At 54.7% G+C, this 17,756-nt stretch overlaps 2 pseudogenes across 2 annotated transcripts; both read left to right on the forward strand.

Moving 5' to 3' along the window:
• Positions 1-3,998: 3,998 nt before the first annotated feature.
• On the forward strand, positions 3,999-7,175 carry LOC306951849 (protocadherin beta-15-like; annotated as a pseudogene). Its single transcript has 2 exons — positions 3,999-6,607; positions 7,086-7,175. The product of its transcript is annotated as a protocadherin beta-15-like (transcript).
• A 5,711-nt stretch (positions 7,176-12,886) lies between these two features.
• LOC306951844 (protocadherin beta-15-like) lies at positions 12,887-16,201 on the forward strand (annotated as a pseudogene). Its single transcript has 2 exons — positions 12,887-15,521; positions 16,112-16,201. The product of its transcript is annotated as a protocadherin beta-15-like (transcript).
• The last annotated feature ends 1,555 nt before the right edge of the window (positions 16,202-17,756 follow it).

Raw genomic sequence — 17,756 nt, forward strand, 5'->3', positions numbered from 1 at the left:
GGCCAATCAGGAGCATAAGCAGATGGATCCCAGGATCCCAGGTGTCACTGTCATTTTGCACGGCATGAATGAGGAGCCGTATTCCCAATTTTGTCTACTCATATACCTGGCCCATGGTTGTTTGATTTGTAGTTTATGTGTTGCAGATGTCAACTTGAGAGATGGTAACTATCCCAAACGGCTGGACGGTTAGATGGATTTGTTGCATGGAAAGGAGGAAGGAAGGAGGGATAGAATGAAGGGAAAGGACGGGAAAGGAAGGGAAAGATGGAAAACTGTCTTGATTTCTGATGCTGTTTAGACTTGCAATTATTCTCAACCTTCCAAGCAAAAGGAATGGAAGAGGAAAGTACAACAGTGTCTGTATCTGAGTGAAGTTGTGGTCCTGACTTTGCAATAACAAGAAGAGGCTCCCATAGCTGGTAATGCTGGAGAACTACTCTATCCTAATTATTCGAAGAGAGTTAATGAGGTTGCAGTGAGTAGACTGCAAAAAATCAAGAGAATTCATATCCCTTGGTGGGATACTGAGGAGATAGGGAACACAGGAATTGTTCTCTTCCTGCAAGGCTGTTCTAAAAGAGAGAGGGAGAGACATCAAGGAAGGCAGCACATCTGAAAGCCCATCTGAAGTTCCTGTATCCCAATGCATGCATCATGGGAAATCGGCCAGAGCTGGAAACCACAACATAGAAAAGTAGAAAAATATTGTGCATATGTTCTCATGGAAATGGGGTGAGAAGCTTCACACAACTGGAATTCTGCGATGAAGAGATACATGCTGTTTACAAGAGTTGTGCAGGGAAGGATGGGTGAGGGTGTTGCCTTCTCAGAAGGCTTGGGAAACGACAGACCCATGAGCCTCATGTCTGTGCTGGGGAAGATTGAACCACAGATTCTTCTGGAAGCCATGTTAAGACACATGCAAGAAAAGTAGGTGATCCAACACAGCCAGTGTTGATTCAATGAGGGCAGATCCTTTCTGATCCACCTGGTGTACTTCTATGGTGCAGGAACAGCATCATTAGACAGAGGATGCATGAGTGATGTCATCCATGTGGAGCTGTGCAAGGTCTTTGACATGGTCCCACACAACAACTTTATCTGTATGCTGAAGAGATATGCATTTGAGTGGTGGACTGTTCAGTGGAGAAGGTTGAATGCTTACAGACGTAGGATTGTGGTCAAGAGCTCCATGTCAGGTGGAGGCCAGTGACAAGTGGTGTCCCCTGGGGTGTGTGCTGGAACCAGTGCTCCTCAAAATCCTTGTCAGTGGATCTAGACAGTGGGATGAAATGCACCCTCAGCAAGATAGCTGGTAACATTTATTTCAGTGGTGCAGTTGATACAATAGAAGGAAGGGTTGCCTTCCAAAGGGACCTGGACAAGCTTGAAAAGTGAGCCCATGTGAGTTGAATGAGGTTCCACAAACTGAAGTGGCTTGAAGGTCATTCCATGAGCTGACAGAGTACTGCCATGTGGAGAAGGACTTGGAATTTCAGGTCGACGAAAAGTTTGACATGAGCCATAAGTGCCTGCAGGCCAGATGGCAACCTGTATCCTGGGCTCCATCAGAAGAGCAGTGGCCTGCAGGGTGAGAGAAGTGATTGTCCCACTCCCTTCTACCTTCTTTAGAAACCACCTGGAGTGCTGTGGAACAATTGAAGCAGAATTGAGGGGAGGTTGTGAAGGTGAAGCACCTCCTGTATGAAGAAAGACTGAGGCGGACTGGCTTGTTCAGCCTGGAGGAGGACTGGGGGGAGACCTCACGGTGGCCTTCTGATACTCAAAGGGAGCTTATCAATAGAGATAGACTGAGTTTTTCCCTTCCCTGTCCTGCCCTGCTATCTCCTTCTCTTCTTTGCTATATCTTTCCATTCATCCTTTTAGGTGTTCCTAAACCTCTCTATCTCCAAATTGTGGAAGTAGTTTACAGCTGTTTGAGTTCTTTGTGCACAACTGGGAAGAATTTTCTGTTTCGTGTGTTAGCTTGCTTCTGAGGTGACACACTTGAGCAGAGGTGCAAGAGAGGAAATCCTTGTCAACGCAGAAAAGAAAAATGAATTTCACACATGAAAGCACTACAGACATCGGTGTTTTAGGTGAGGTGTGATATACAATGTGATGAAAACAATATCAGGATTCTGTTGTAGAGAATCATCTTCCTAGTGTGATAGCAAGATAGAGTGATGGTGAGTCATTTGCTTACAACACCTTTCCCTGTAAGCTGTGAGGCACCAGTTCAGTCATTCAATGCTGGTATGTGTCTGGTCCGGTCAACAAGTTATTCACCATCTGCCAATTAAAAAGTAGAGAAAATGAGGAAAATGTAATCATGCACTGAATGGAAACAACACATTTAAACATATTCCACACTGCACGGAGGAAAAGAGTTCACCAGCACCAACATGGAGTGAATGCAGCAAGACAAGAGGAGGACATGGAGATAATCAGAAGTGGATGAAGGAAGAGTAAGTGATGTCATCCAGTTGGACTTGTGCAAGGCTTTTGACATGGTCCCACACAACCTCCTAATCTCAAAGTTGGAGAGGTGTGGATCTGAAGGATGAGCTGTTCAGTGGATAAGGAATTGAACTGGTTGGACGGTCACAGCCACAGGACTGTGGTCAAGAGCACTACGTCCAGGTGGAAACTGGTGAAGAGTGGTGTCCCCCTGGGGTCTGTCCTGGGACTAATGCTCTCCAACATCTCCATCAATGAATTGAGACAGTGGGATCAGATGCACCATCAGCAAGTCTGCAGATGACACTTAGCTGAGAGGTACACTTCATGCAAGAGATGGTAGGGATGGATTCAAAGGACCTGGACAAACTTGGGAAGTGAGTCCACATGAATCAAATGATGTTCAACATGTCCATGAGGTGGACTTGGACTTTGGTCAGGTTCTTCCTGAGTATGATTACAGTCTGGGAGAACTAACTGAGAGCAGCCCTGTGGAGACTCCGAGTTTCAGGTGCACCAAGATCTTGACATGAGCCATAACTGTGTGTTTGCCACCCATATGACCAAATATATTGTGGGCTCCATCAGAAGAGACATGGCAAGCAGGGTGATGGAGTTGCTTGTCCCCTTCTGCTTTGCACTCATGAGGATCCACCAGAATACTGTGTCCTGGTTTGTGCCCACCAGCAGTGACGTGGAGTGAATGGAGCAAGACAAGAGGACATAAGGAGGTTGAAGCAGCTCTGCTGTGAAGAAATGCTGAGGCAGACTGGCTTGTTCAGCCCAGAGAAGAGTCACATTGTGGCTTTCCAATACTTACATGAACTTACAAACAAGAGCGTGATTGACTCTTCACATTCCTTCCCTTCTGCACATATCTGTGAGACTGGGGGTCCCAGCTGCTGTTAAAAGGACCCCAATGGAGTTCACAATGCATAAACATGAACGCAGCTGAGTGCTAACTCTGAGTGCTCAGGCACTTCCCATGTGGGCACTATTTCTCTCGTTCCAGAGGGATGCTCCCCTTGGCATCAGCTACACTCTATCAAACAGGAAAGCATTAGAGCCCTAGCAGCTTTGGGTGAGGTGTGATACACAGTGTGAAGAAAACAATATCAGCATTCAGTGCTAGAGCAGAAATATCATTCTAGTGTGATGGCAAGATGGGGTGATGGTGAATCACTTGCCTGGAAGGGCTTTCCCTGTAAGCAGTCCTGCACCAGTTCAATCATTCAATACTCCTATGTGTCCAAACTGTATCCCTTCCCAATAAGCTGGTAAAAAAGAAGAGAAAATAAAGAAAATGTAACACTACACTGAAAAAACATAATATAACATTCTGTAAATTCCACACAGCAGGGAGCAAAAGATTTCGCAGTGGAGACCTGAGAAGTGATACAAAGATGCCAAACGCGGTGGTTATTTAACACAGCCCCTATCGGATCGAATTTGGAGAAAGAAGATTCGAACCTCCAACTCCATCCGCATCGACAGCGCCGGTGGGAAGCAATTCGGCGTCGCGCCGCTGGGTGGGGATGTTGTCCACGGAGCGGCAGCTCCCTGTGGCCGCAGCGCGCTTTCAGGCGCAGGCGCGCAGAAGAGCCGTGCGAGCCGCTCGGGAAGGGCGGCGGGGCACGGAGCCGGGCGCTGGGGGGCTTCGGGGCCGAGGCGCTGTCAAAATGCGGCGGCTTGGGGTCGGCGAGCGAGGCGGCGAGGCATGGAGGGCGCCGGGAAAGGCCGGCCGTGGCGGAGAGGGACGGCGAGCGGGAGCCGGAGCGGCGGCGGCCAGAGGCGAGTGGTGCTGTGGCTCGTGTGCGTTTGCGTGTGGGAGAGCGGGGCCGAGACGCTGCGCTATTCCGTGTCGGAGGAAATGGCGAGGGACTCGTGGGTGGGCAACGTCGCCCGGGACCTGGGGCTTTCTCCGAGCCAGCTGGCGGCTCGCAAGGCGCGCGTGGTGTCCGAGGGGAGCGAGCAGCATTTCCGCCTCGATCCGCACAGCGGCGTCCTGACGGTCACGGAGACGCTGGACCGAGAGCGGATCTGTCCGCACAGCGAGAGCTGCGCGCTCTTCTTCAAGCTTTTCTTTGAGAACCCGGTGCAGCTGATCCGCGGGGAGGTGGAGCTTCGTGACGTGAACGACAACTACCCCGTGTTCCCGCAGAAGGAGGTGGTTCTGGAGATACCCGAAACGGCATCTCTTGGGTCTCGATTCCGCTTAGAAGAAGCGCGGGATAAGGACGTCGGGCTGAACGGCTTGCAGAATTACACTCTGTCCCCAAACTCGCATTTCTCCCTTGCAGTCCAGAAAGGAGAAAGTGCAGTCAAATACGCGGAGCTCGTCCTTGAGAAGCCTTTGGACCGCGAGGAGAGGCGGGAGCTGCATTTGGTGCTCACGGCCACGGACGGGGGCTCGCCGCCCAGGTCGGGCACGGCTGAGGTGCGGGTGGTGGTGCTGGATATCAACGACAACATGCCGGTGTTCTCGCGGGAGGTGTACGAGGTGCGCGTGGCCGAGAACAGCCCCCCGGGGCAGCTGGTGGTGCGGGTGTCGGCCGCGGATCCCGACGAAGGAACCAACGGCAAAGTGCGGTATGCCTTTACCCAGGCATTGGAGGGATCCCGAGAGCCCTTTAATCTGAATCCGGAGACGGGGGAGATTCGGGTCTCGGGTAATCTGGATTTTGAAGAAGCAAAGACTCACCAGCTCGTGGTGAGAGCCAGCGACGGCGGGGGTTTCTATGCTTACACCAAAGTGCACGTGGAGGTGCTGGACGTGAACGACAACGCGCCGGAGATCGAGCTGAGCTCGGTGAGCGCGTCCATCCCCGAGGACGCCCCGCCGCGCACCGTGGTGGCCCTGCTGAGCGTGCGGGACCGCGACTCCGGCGACAACGGGCGGACGGAGTGCGCCGTCGAGGGCGACGTGCCGTTCAGCCTGACGGCCGCGTTCGCCGACCACTACGAGCTGCGCACCAGCGCGGCCCTGGACAGGGAGACGGCGGCCGAGTACAACGTGAGCATCGTGGCCACGGACCGGGGCCGGGCGCGGCTGAGCGCTCGCGAGAGCGTGCGGGTGCGGGTCGGCGACGTGAACGACAACGCGCCTCGCTTCACGCAGGCGGCGTACAGCATGTGGGTGAGCGAGAACGAGGCGGGCGCGGTGCGGATCGGCAGCGTGAAGGCGACGGACGCGGACGCGGGCGCGAACGGGCGCGTGAGGTACGCGCTGGTGCGGGAGGAGGGCGAGGAGCGGCCCGCCGTGTCGGTGGACGCCGAGAGCGGGGCCGTGTCCGTGGTGCGGCCGCTGGACTACGAGCAGGTGCGCGCCGTGGAGGTGACGGTGGTCGCCGGCGACGGGGGCTCGCCGCCGCGGAGCGCCACGGCGCTGCTGCGGGTGCTGGTGCGGGACGAGAACGACAACGCGCCCGTGGTGCTGCACCCGCCGGCCGACGGCGGCGCGGCGCTGGGCGAGCTGGTGCCGCGGCGGGCGCGGGCGGGCTACCTGGTGGCCAAGGTGGTGGCGGTGGACGCGGACGCGGGGCAGAACGCGTGGCTGTGCTACGAGCTGGCCAAGGCGACGGAGCCGGGGCTGTTCCGCGTGGGGCTGCACAGCGGCGAGGTGCGCACGGCGCGGGCCGTGGGCGAGCGCGACGCGGCCCGGCACAGGCTGGTGGTGCTGGTGCGGGACCGCGGGCGGCCGCCGCGCTCCGCCAGCGCCACGCTGGCCGTCGCCCTGGCCGACGGCTTCTCCGAAGGCCGCCTGCGGGCGAGCGAAGAGGCGCCGGCCGCCGAGCCCGACGGCCGCCTCACCCTGTACCTCAGCGTCTGCTTGGCCTGCGTGTCCGCGCTCTTCGTGGCCGGCGCGGCGGCCGCCGTGGCCGCCCACGTGCGGCGGGCCCGGCGGGGCGAGCCGGGGCCCTTGCCCGCCTTCCCGCGCTCCGCCGCCGACAGCGGCGCCGGCTCCCTGCCCCGCAGCTACGTCTACGACGTCCGCCTCGCCGCCGGCACCGTCGACAGCGAGTTCCGCTTCCTCGGGCCGCTCTTGCCCTGCTTCCCCGCCGGGCTGCCGCACGGCGCGGCCGAGCGGCGGAGCTCGCTGTGCTCGGCCGGCCTCGGCCAAGAAGAAGGCGACTGGGCCGTGCAGGTGAGGGAGCGGAGCCCCGCGCGGGGGCCGAGGGGGAGCGCGGGGGCAGCGCGGTGCGGGGCACGGAGGGAGGCGGGGACGGAGGCTGCGAGGGAGGGTTCGGCCCCGAGTGCGGCTGTGCGACGGCGGGGAGCTGCGGCGAGGCCGTGGCGGTGATGGGTGGCGTCGCGTTTCTCCTGCACGGCATCGGCGACGGCATAACTGCTGTCACCTCGGAGTCAGTTTCCCCTCCGTTGCTGTCAGAGTTCCCCCATCTCTTACCCTCTTTTTACCGTTGTCTTTAGAGCACGGTATTTGTTCATGAAGGAATCGTTAGTGTCTGCTCTTCTCTTCCTGATCCCAATAAGATTTCCAGTTATGCTTTTCTGAGGTCTTTAAGCAGGGCCTTAGTAGGTCTGTAGGGCTCGTTACAGGGTTTAAATGTTTTCTTGCTTAGCGTTAACGGCCCCATGTCAGCCCTGCACTGTGTTCTTTGCAGGGCGGAGCTCCCGTCTCTGAAGGCACGGGTGCCAGGGCAGCAGAGGAGAATGCCAGTTTGGATCAAAGCCCCTGGCTCAGCCATCAGTAAGGGAGGAGAAGGAGAAGCATCTCGGTCCTCGTGGGCTGATCTCTTCCAACTGAAATGAAGGAGGCACCAACGTTGTACCAAAAATCGCCAGGGAAGCAGAGATGTGCTGTGTGAGAAGTCAAGGACAATCTCCTCTGATGCAGTACTTTATTCACGTGTTCATTTTGAATTTTTGTTTCGTTTGGAAGTGGATGCATGCTGGGATCACTGAGACGTGATATCTAATTGTGATAGTGCTATTGCTCCTAAGTGTTAAGTGAAAAAGGAGAAGGAAATTTTCTTATATTGAAGCTCTCATGTTCATACATCTGCTTTTATGCACTATTTCTCTGTTTTAGTTTTGGTTGTTGGTTTGGTTTGGTTTGGTTCTTTTCCCAAAGTAAAGTCAAAATGAATGATTCTGGAACATGTCAGGATTATGGAATATTAGATAATAGAAGATTCAAAGCAATGTGGAATTTCCCTTTGCTCATGTATTTCCTGGAGTTGAATGCCTGGGGACAGAAACCAATAAAGTCTGCTGAGAAGTCTGAAAGAGTCTGAGCTTCACTCTTTTGTGCAAAGTTATTATTCTGTTGGAGAGATGCATTGAGGATCAGTGTTGCTCTTAAAGCCTTCTACACCTGCAGCTGAAGGACAGCTTCAGGTCCCTGTGTCCGTGTGAAACGAGGGCAGTCATGGTGAGCAGCGTCTGGGGAAGCTCTTCTCATCCGGATCTGTTCCCTGCCACAGCGGTGCCAGCCATCAGGGTACAGTAAAAGAAGGGGACGGGTCCCCCTTCCTCTCTCTGAGGTCGTAGGGGCGAATCAGCAGCATTGGTAGGAGCATAAGGGCACAAATAGCAGGTGGTGCTGTAACTGCTGTGTGCCATGAATGAGGAGCTGCATTCCAACTGGATGTGCTGATGCTGGCTTACAGCTGGTTTTTGTAAGACGTTTCTGTGTTGCTGATTGTCCTGTTTTTGGTGTGAATGGAGCTGACTTGCTTTGTAGTGGCTGATATGATGGTTGGTTTGGCCTTTAGGAGGAAAAGCACGTTTAGAACAGTGACTAGTGAGTTGTTGCTGAGCGGTGCTGCACAGAGCCAGGGCCATTTCTGCTTCTGATTGTGCCCTGAGAGTGAGCGTGCTGGTGGTGCACCAGAAGCTGGTAGGGGGCAGAAGGAGGCCTGCTGGCCTGAACTGGCCAGAGAGATGTTCTCTGCCATGTGACATCACACCGAACTCTAAAAGTGGGGAGCTGTCAGGGTTGGGGGCCAGCAAGTGCTTGTGAACCGGATGGGCATTGGTCAGCAGGTGGTGGTGCATTGATTCCTAATTCTTTATATCTCAAGGTGGTTCTGCATCTCTTCTTTTGTCTGTCTCTGTGTCCCTTATCTCTATCTCAGTGTATCTATGACTACATCTACGTGGTTCTCAGTATCTCTACCTCTCTCTGTACTTCTATCTCCATACCTCCACCTCTACATCTTTTCAGTTTTTCTCCTGTGTTCTACTTTCATTCTTGTATTCTGACTCTCTCCCGCATCCTGTTGGAAGAGGGTGGTGAATAATGAACGTGTGGTGCAGAACTGCTGTCAGGTTATACTACAGCACTGTTTTTGGTGTCCAACACATGGCCTGAAGGGCTGAGATAACACAGGTCTTATTCGAGTGTATTGAAAACACAATTGCAGAATTCTTATATGTGTGTTATTAGTTTATTAGCTTGTGGGCACCATGTTAGCTTTTCAATTATTTTTGGAAGTCTTTTGGAGTGTTTTCTAGAAGTGATTACATTTCTCACCTTGGTTGCTATTTCTGTTCCCTGTTGTGCTGTTTACCATCTTAGGGGGCTGGAAGAAGATGATGAAGATTTTGCTGTTACATGTAACATCAAGTTCTGATGTGTTGAAGTTACTGCTCAGGAGACTCAGCTGGTGTTTGTACTGCACACTGTCATCATCTTCGTACATAGGGAACCATCTCTCAGACGCTATGAAGAATTACACATTTTCCTTTGTGTCTTTAGAAAGCCAGGCTATGGGAGTGTGAACAGGCCATGTTTTCCTCCATGTCCTCACACTTCTTTGTCCTTCACCTACCTGTTATCTTTTGGCCAAATTACTATGGCTCTTGAGAGTGTTAAATGTCTTTGGGATGTTCAAACCAGCCCGATCCTACTGCAGCATGTCCTGTATCTGTTTCTGGTTTTGTCTATGTTTAACCAGCTCCTTATTAATACAACACAGAGATGTGCCCTGACACAGTGCTTTGTGAGTGTCAGGCTGTGTGGGAGGATACCAGCTGGTCCCCAGAAGATTGGGCACTGTCGGTGCTCTGGAGCTCCACACCAAACAAGTTCAGGATCCGGACGAATTGGCAAACTGTTTGCAGCAGATACGCCATCACTCTGGCAACTGTAGAGAGACAGCAATCAGAGCTGGGCCTTGGCCTATCCCTACTGTCCACTGATCAGTGCTATTCAGGCAGTGCTGAGGCAAATCCCTCAAGTCTGCTGCATTGTGAAAAGTTACTGCTACCCACGTGGAGAACATGATTACAGAAGTACATTCTGTAAGATGCTCACATTCCCAAGAGTCAAACCACTGAACAACATCTCAACAACCAGCAGGTGGATAAAGCTGCTAGGATTAAAGTGGTTCTGATAGCTCTGCGCAGGTGACATACAGGTGTGTTATTTACAGCCCAAAGTGCCTGATTTTCCTTTCACACCCTTGTACACCTAAAGGTGAACAGCAAAGTGTCATTTGTGAACAGAGGGCAGTGAGAGTGGGAAGTGTCTTCAGAAGCTCTTCTTTGCCTGGATGTGTTCCTGGCTATACAGGCACCACAGGTGAGGTTACCATAAGGAAGGTTATGGGTCCTCTCCTCTGCCTGAGGTGCTAAAGGCAATCTGGAGTATAAACAAATGGATCCCAGGTGTCACTGTCAGTGTTACATGACAGGAATGAGGATGCATCAATGGAAAATAAGGTGATGACAGTGCCTTCTTCGAGGATAGAAACATAATGGAGCAATAGCAGCCAAAAAAAAAAAAAAAAAAAGAAAAAAAAATTCTCATCCTTCCAATGACTGGTGATTGATCAAAAGGAGTGCAATCTGTATTCCAAGAGATGTCATTCCCTCATCTGTGAACCCTGAAATGAGGGTGAGCAGGTGTGGATCAATGCTCCAAGACTTCCAGGTGCATTGCTTGCAGCAGAGCTCCCTGAATTGGCCCCACCTTCTCACCTGGTGCTCAACCATTGGTTCAGGATGTGACCTGGCTGATCCTCTTCAAGCTCTATTCCCCATTTTGTCTACTGAAGCACTTGGCCCATGGTTGTTATTAGTAGAAGTTCCTGGGTTGCTAGTAAGAATAGTAACTTGAGAGCTGCTGACAATACCTTGTGGATGGCTGGATGGTTGGGAGGAAGGGAAAGATAAAAAACTGAGTTGGATTCTGATGCTACTTAGCCTGTAGAGCCAAAGGAATGGAAGAGGAAAGCACAACAATGTGTGTATCTGAGCGAAGTTGTGGGTCTGACTTTGCAAACAAGAAGCTCCCATACCTGGTAAAGCTGGGGAACTACTCTATTCTGCTCTTTCAGATCGAGTTAATGAGGTTTCAGTGAGCTGACTACAAATAATCAAGAGAACTCATATCCCTTGGGAGGATGCTGAAGGGATTGGGAGCAGAGGCCATGTTATCTTCCCTCAAGGCTGTTCTAAAAGAGAGACGGAGGAACATCGAGGAAGGCAGCACATCTTGAAGCACATCTGAAGTTCCTGTATCCCAATGCATGCATCATGGGAAATAAGCCAGAGCTGGAAACCACAGCATTGAAAATTACAACAAATCAACCTATTTGTTCTCATGGAAATGTGGTGAGAAGATTCACACAACGGGAACACTACAATTAAGAGCCACAAGCTGTTTACAAGAGTTAGACAGAAAAGGATGGTCAAGGGTCTTAGCCATTAGGAAGAGCTGGGAAACTCCAGACCCAGGAGCCTCATGTCTGTGCCGGGGAAGATCAGGGAACACATCCTCTCAGAAGCCATGTTAAGACCAGAAAAGAAGGTGATTTGACACAGCCAGCGTTGCTTCAACAAGGGCAGATCCTGTCTGAGCAATCTGGTGTCCTTCTATGGTGGAGTAACAGCAGCATTGGACAAATGAAGAGTGAGTGCTGTCATGCAGTTGGACTTGCGCAGGGCTTTTGACATGGTCCCACACAACGTCCTTACGGGTGAGTTGGAGAGGTATGGATCTGGAGGCTGGGCTGTTCAGTGCATACGGAATTGGTTGGATGCTCACAGCGATAGAATTGTGGTCAAGAGCGTTATGTGCGGGTGGAAAGCAGTGATGAGTGGTGTCCCCCTAGAGGTCTGTGTGGGGACCGGCGCTCTTCAACATCTCTATCAATGGATTGAGAGAGCGGGATCAAGTGCACCCTCAGCAGTTTTGCAGATGACACTGGTGTGCGTAGTGCAGTTGATGCAAGAGATGGTGGGGATGCTCTCCAGAGGACCTGGAACAGCTTGAGAAGTGAGTCCATGGGAATTGAATGAGGTTCCACACGTCCACGAGGTGGCCTTGGACTTGGGTCAGGTCCTTTCCGAGTGTGATTACAGTCTGGGAGAGAAGTAACTGACAGCAGCCCTGTGGAGAAGGACTTGAAGTTTCAGGTGCACAGAGACGAGCCAGACATGCATGCTTGCAGCAGAGATGAGCAACTGTACTGTGGTCTCCATGAAAAGAGAGGTGGCTAGCAGGGTGAGGGAGGTGATTGTCCTCCTCTGCTTTGCTCTTATGAGGACCCACCTGGAATATTTTGTCCCGGTTGGTGCCCACCAACACTGGCATGGAACGAATGAAACAAAAGCAGAGGAGGTATGAAGATGATCAGAAAATCAGAGCACCTCTATGAATCTGTGAATCAATCTCGCCCTGCTCAGGATGCCTTGATGAGGAGATTCTTGCTTGTTGACAAGGTTTAGGCAAGTGAATCACTGATGCCAGGGTTGCAGCAAAGTGTACAGCCCCTTCGGTGTCCTAGGAGATCAGAGAGCATTGTTGTGTGATGCCACACTTCAGAATAGGCACAAGGTAGGACATGTTTGTCATGTCAGGGAAGAAAGCTGACTTTCAAACAGGAAAGCGTTAGAAGCCTGGAACCATAAGGCGTGCTGATATACACACTGTGAAGGAAACAGGATCAGCATTCTGTCCTGGAAGAGTATTATGACTTGAGCATGACAGCATGGTGGAGTCATGGTGAATCATTTGATGGTGAATCATTTGCCTACAGTTCTGTGTAAGCTCTCTGGCGGCTATTCTCCCATTCCGTACCACTCTGTGTCAGGACTGCTCTGTTAATTATTATAACAGATAATGTTAATTACTATAATGTTAATTACCATAAGGGATTAAAAGAAAACGAAAAGAAAGAAAAAGGAAAATGAGGAAAGTACGACAATGAACTGAATAGCAGTGAGAAAATACTTTGCAAAGACCAAACAGAACGGAGGAAATGAATTCGCCGCGGAGACCTGAGAAGTGATACCCAGAGCAGCAGTGCGTGTGAGGGCAACAAGCCTGCTGCCAAACGCGGCGAGTATTTACATTGAGATTTGGGATCGCGTGTGCAGGAGGAAAGGAGATTGGAACCGGGAACTGGTGGGAAGGCGGAGAAGGAGCAATTCGGCGTCGCGCCGCTGGGTGGGGATGTTGTCCACGGAGCGGCAGCTCCCTGTGGCCGCAGCGCGCTTTCAGGCGCAGGCGCGCAGAAGAGCCGTGCGAGCCGCTCGGGAAGGGCGGCGGGGCACGGAGCCGGGCGCTGGGGGGCTTCGGGGCCGAGGCGCTGTCAAAGTGCGGCGGCTTGGGGTCGGCGAGCGGCAGCGCGGCGCGTCGGGGCCGGCGAGCGAGGCGGCGAGGCATGGAGGGCGCCGGGAAAGGCCGGCCGTGGCGGAGAGGGACGGCGAGCGGGAGCCGGAGCGGCGGCGGCCAGAGGCGAGTGGTGCTGTGGCTCGTGTGCGTTTGCGTGTGGGAGAGCGGGGCCGAGACGCTGCGCTATTCCGTGTCGGAGGAAATGGCGAGGGACTCGTGGGTGGGCAACGTCGCCCGGGACCTGGGGCTTTCTCCGAGCCAGCTGGCGGCTCGCAAGGCGCGCGTGGTGTCCGAGGGGAGCGAGCAGCATTTCCGCCTCGATCCGCACAGCGGCGTCCTGACGGTCACGGAGACGCTGGACCGAGAGCGGATCTGTCCGCACAGCGAGAGCTGCGCGCTCTTCTTCAAGCTTTTCTTTGAGAACCCGGTGCAGCTGATCCGCGGGGAGGTGGAGCTTCGCGACGTGAACGACAACTCCCCCGTGTTCCCGCAGAAGGAGGTGGTTCTGGAGATACCCGAAACCGCAGCTCCTGGGTCTCGCTTCCTCCTAGGAAAAGCCCGGGACAGGGATGTTGGGATGAACGGTTTGCAGTATTACAGCTTGTCTCCGAACTCGCATTTTTCCATAGTTGAAACAGGAGAGGATTCATTCAAATACGCGGAGCTCGTCCTTGAGAGTCCTTTGGACCGCGAGGAGCAGCGGGAGCTGCATTTGGTGCTCACGGCCACGGACGGGGGCTCGCCGCCCAGGTCGGGCACGGCTGAGGTGCGGGTGGTGGTGCTGGATGCCAACGACAACATGCCGGTGTTCTCGCGGGAGGTGTACGAGGTGCGCGTGGCCGAGAACAGCCCCCCGGGGCAGCTGGTGGTGCGGGTGTCGGCCGCCGATCCCGACGAAGGAACCAACGGCAAAGTGCGGTACATGTTCAGTGAGATGTCAGATCAGACCATGCTACTCTTCGATCTGAATCCTGATAACGGGGACATTCGGATCATCGGCAATCTGGATTTCGAGGAACGCAAAACCCACAAGCTGGTAGTGACAGCCAGTGACGGCGGCGGTCTGTCTGCGCACTGCAAAGTGCACGTGGAGGTGCTGGACGTGAACGACAACGCGCCGGAGATCGAGCTGAGCTCGGTGAGCGCGTCCATCCCCGAGGACGCCCCGCCGCGCACCGTGGTGGCCCTGCTGAGCGTGCGGGACCGCGACTCCGGCGACAACGGGCGGACGGAGTGCGCCGTCGAGGGCGACGTGCCGTTCAGCCTGACGGCCGCGTTCGCCGACCACTACGAGCTGCGCACCAGCGCGGCCCTGGACAGGGAGACGGCGGCCGAGTACAACGTGAGCATCGTGGCCACGGACCGGGGCCGGGCGCGGCTGAGCGCTCGCGAGAGCGTGCGGGTGCGGGTCGGCGACGTGAACGACAACGCGCCTCGCTTCACGCAGGCGGCGTACAGCATGTGGGTGAGCGAGAACGAGGCGGGCGCGGTGCGGATCGGCAGCGTGAAGGCGACGGACGCGGACGCGGGCGCGAACGGGCGCGTGAGGTACGCGCTGGTGCGGGAGGAGGGCGAGGAGCGGCCCGCCGTGTCGGTGGACGCCGAGAGCGGGGCCGTGTCCGTGGTGCGGCCGCTGGACTACGAGCAGGTGCGCGCCGTGGAGGTGACGGTGGTCGCCGGCGACGGGGGCTCGCCGCCGCGGAGCGCCACGGCGCTGCTGCGGGTGCTGGTGCGGGACGAGAACGACAACGCGCCCGTGGTGCTGCACCCGCCGGCCGACGGCGGCGCGGCGCTGGGCGAGCTGGTGCCGCGGCGGGCGCGGGCGGGCTACCTGGTGGCCAAGGTGGTGGCGGTGGACGCGGACGCGGGGCAGAACGCGTGGCTGTGCTACGAGCTGGCCAAGGCGACGGAGCCGGGGCTGTTCCGCGTGGGGCTGCACAGCGGCGAGGTGCGCACGGCGCGGGCCGTGGGCGAGCGCGACGCGGCCCGGCACAGGCTGGTGGTGCTGGTGCGGGACCGCGGGCGGCCGCCGCGCTCCGCCAGCGCCACGCTGGCCGTCGCCCTGGCCGACGGCTTCTCCGAAGGCCGCCTGCGGGCGAGCGAAGAGGCGCCGGCCGCCGAGCCCGACGGCCGCCTCACCCTGTACCTCAGCGTCTGCTTGGCCTGCGTGTCCGCGCTCTTCGTGGCCGGCGCGGCGGCCGCCGTGGCCGCCCACGTGCGGCGGGCCCGGCGGGGCGAGCCGGGGCCCTTGCCCGCCTTCCCGCGCTCCGCCGCCGACAGCGGCGCCGGCTCCCTGCCCCGCAGCTACGTCTACGACGTCCGCCTCGCCGCCGGCACCGTCGACAGCGAGTTCCGCTTCCTCGGGCCGCTCTTGCCCTGCTTCCCCGCCGGGCTGCCGCACGGCGCGGCCGAGCGGCGGAGCTCGCTGTGCTCGGCCGGCCTCGGCCAAGAAGAAGGCGACTGGGCCGTGCAGGTGAGGGAGCGGAGCCCCGCGCGGGGGCCGAGGGGGAGCGCGGGGGCAGCGCGGTGCGGGGCACGGAGGGAGGCGGGGACGGAGGCTGCGAGGGAGGGTTCGGCCCCGAGTGCGGCTGTGCGACGGCGGGGAGCTGCGGCGAGGCCGTGGCGGTGATGGGTGGCGTCGCGTTTCTCCTGCACGGCATCGGCGACGGCATAACTGCTATCACCTCGGAGTCAGTTTCCCCTCCGTTGCTGTCTGAGTTCCCCCATCCTTTATCCTCTTTTTACCGTTGTCTTTAAAGCACGGTATTTGTTCTTGAGGGAACCGTTAGTGTCTGCTCCCCTCTTCTTGATCCAAAAAAAAATTTGCAGTTTTCTGAAGTCGATATGCAAGGCTTTGCTAAGGGGCTAAGAGGTTCATTACGGGGTTTTAATGTTGTCCTGCTTGGGTCCGAGAGCTGTGTCTCCACCCTCCTCTTTCTTTGCCTCTGGGCAGGGAAGAGTGGTCTCCCATTCACATCGGTTCAGATGAGCCTTCCCAGTTTCTCGCTGACACCTGCTTGCCGTTAACGGCCCCATGTCAGCCCTGCACTGTGTTCTTTGCAGGGCGGAGCTCCCGTCTCTGAAGGCACGGGTGCCAGGGCAGCAGAGGAGAATGCCAGTTTGGATCAAAGCCCCTGGCTCAGCCATCAGTAAGGGAGGAGAAGGAGAAGCATCTCGGTCCTCGTGGGCTGATCTCTTCCAATTGAAATGAAGGAGGCACCAACATTGTACCAAAAATCGCCAGGGAAGCAGAGATGTGCTGTGTGAGAAGTCAAGGACAATCTCCTCTGATGCAGTACTTTATTCACGTGTTCATATTTAAATGTTGTTACATTTGGAGGTGGATGCATGCTGGGATTACTGAGGCGTGATATCTAATTGTGATAGTGCTATTGCTCCTAAGCATTAAGTGAATAAGGAGAAGAAAAATTTTCTAATACTGAAGCTTTCATGTTCATACATCTGTTTTTATGCACTTTTTCTCTGTTGGTTTTTTTGTTTGGTTTGGTTAGTTGGTTGGTTGATTTCATTCTTTTCGCAGAGTTAAGTGTAAATGAATGGTTCTGGAACATGTCAGGATTATGGAATATTAGATAATAGAAGATTCAAAGCAATGTGGAATTTCCCTTTGCTCATGTATTTCCTGGAGTTGAATGCCTGGGGACAGAAACCAATAAAGTCTGCTGAGAAGTCTGAAAGAGTCTGAGCTTCATTCTTATGTGCAAAGTTATTATTCTGTTGTAGAGATGCATTGAGGATCAGTGTTGCTCTTAAAGCCTTCTACACCGGAAGCTGAAGGACAGCTTCAGGTCCCTGTGTCCGTGTGAAATGAGGGCAGTCATGGTGAGCAGCGTCTGGGGAAGCTCTTCTCATCCGGATCTGTTCCCTGCCACAGCGGTGCCAGCCATCAGGGTACAGTAAAAGAAGGGGACGGGTCCCCCTTCCTCTCTCTGAGGTCGTAGGGGCGAATCAGCAGCATTGGTAGGAGCATAAGGGCACAAATAGCAGGTGGTGCTGTAACTGCTGTGTGCCATGAATGAGGAGCCAGGCTCCACCCCTCCTAGACCTATTTAAGATCTGGCTACCAGTAGGGAAGGATCTCTTCTGGAGATCGCCTCTATTGGTGTTTTGTGGTGAGCCCAGCCGAAGGGTAAGCCTTCCATTTTATTCTCTTTTGTTATCTTTGACTACTTTGCCTAACTCTCTTGATTATATTGTGATTATAACATCTTGATATCTGTTGATTATACAGCCATGAATGAGGAGCTGCATTCCAACTGGATGTGCTGATGCTGGCTTACAGCTGGTTTTTGTAAGACGTTTCTGTGTTGCTGATTGTCCTGTTTTTGGTGTGAATGGAGCTGACTTGCTTTGTAGTGGCTGATATGATGGTTTGTTTGGCCTTTAGGAGGAAAAGCACGTTTAGAACAGTGACTAGTGAGTTGCTGCTGAGCAGTGCTGCACAGAGCCAGGGCCATTTCTGCTTCTGATTGTGCCCTGAGAGTGAGCGTGCTGGTGGTGCACCAGAAGCTGGTAGGGGGCAGAAGGAGGCCTGCTGGCCTGAACTGGCCAGAGAGATGTTCTCTGCCATGTGACATCACACCGAACTCTAAAAGTGGGGAGCTGTCAGGGTTGGGAGCCAGCAAGTGCTTGTGAACCGGGTGGGCATTGGTCAGCAGGTGGTGGCATACAAGCAGTATTTGCCTGT

The sequence above is a fragment of the Tetrao urogallus genome (assembly GCF_951394365.1).
Source record: "Tetrao urogallus genome assembly, chromosome: 14".
Classification (NCBI taxonomy): domain Eukaryota; kingdom Metazoa; phylum Chordata; class Aves; order Galliformes; family Phasianidae; genus Tetrao; species Tetrao urogallus.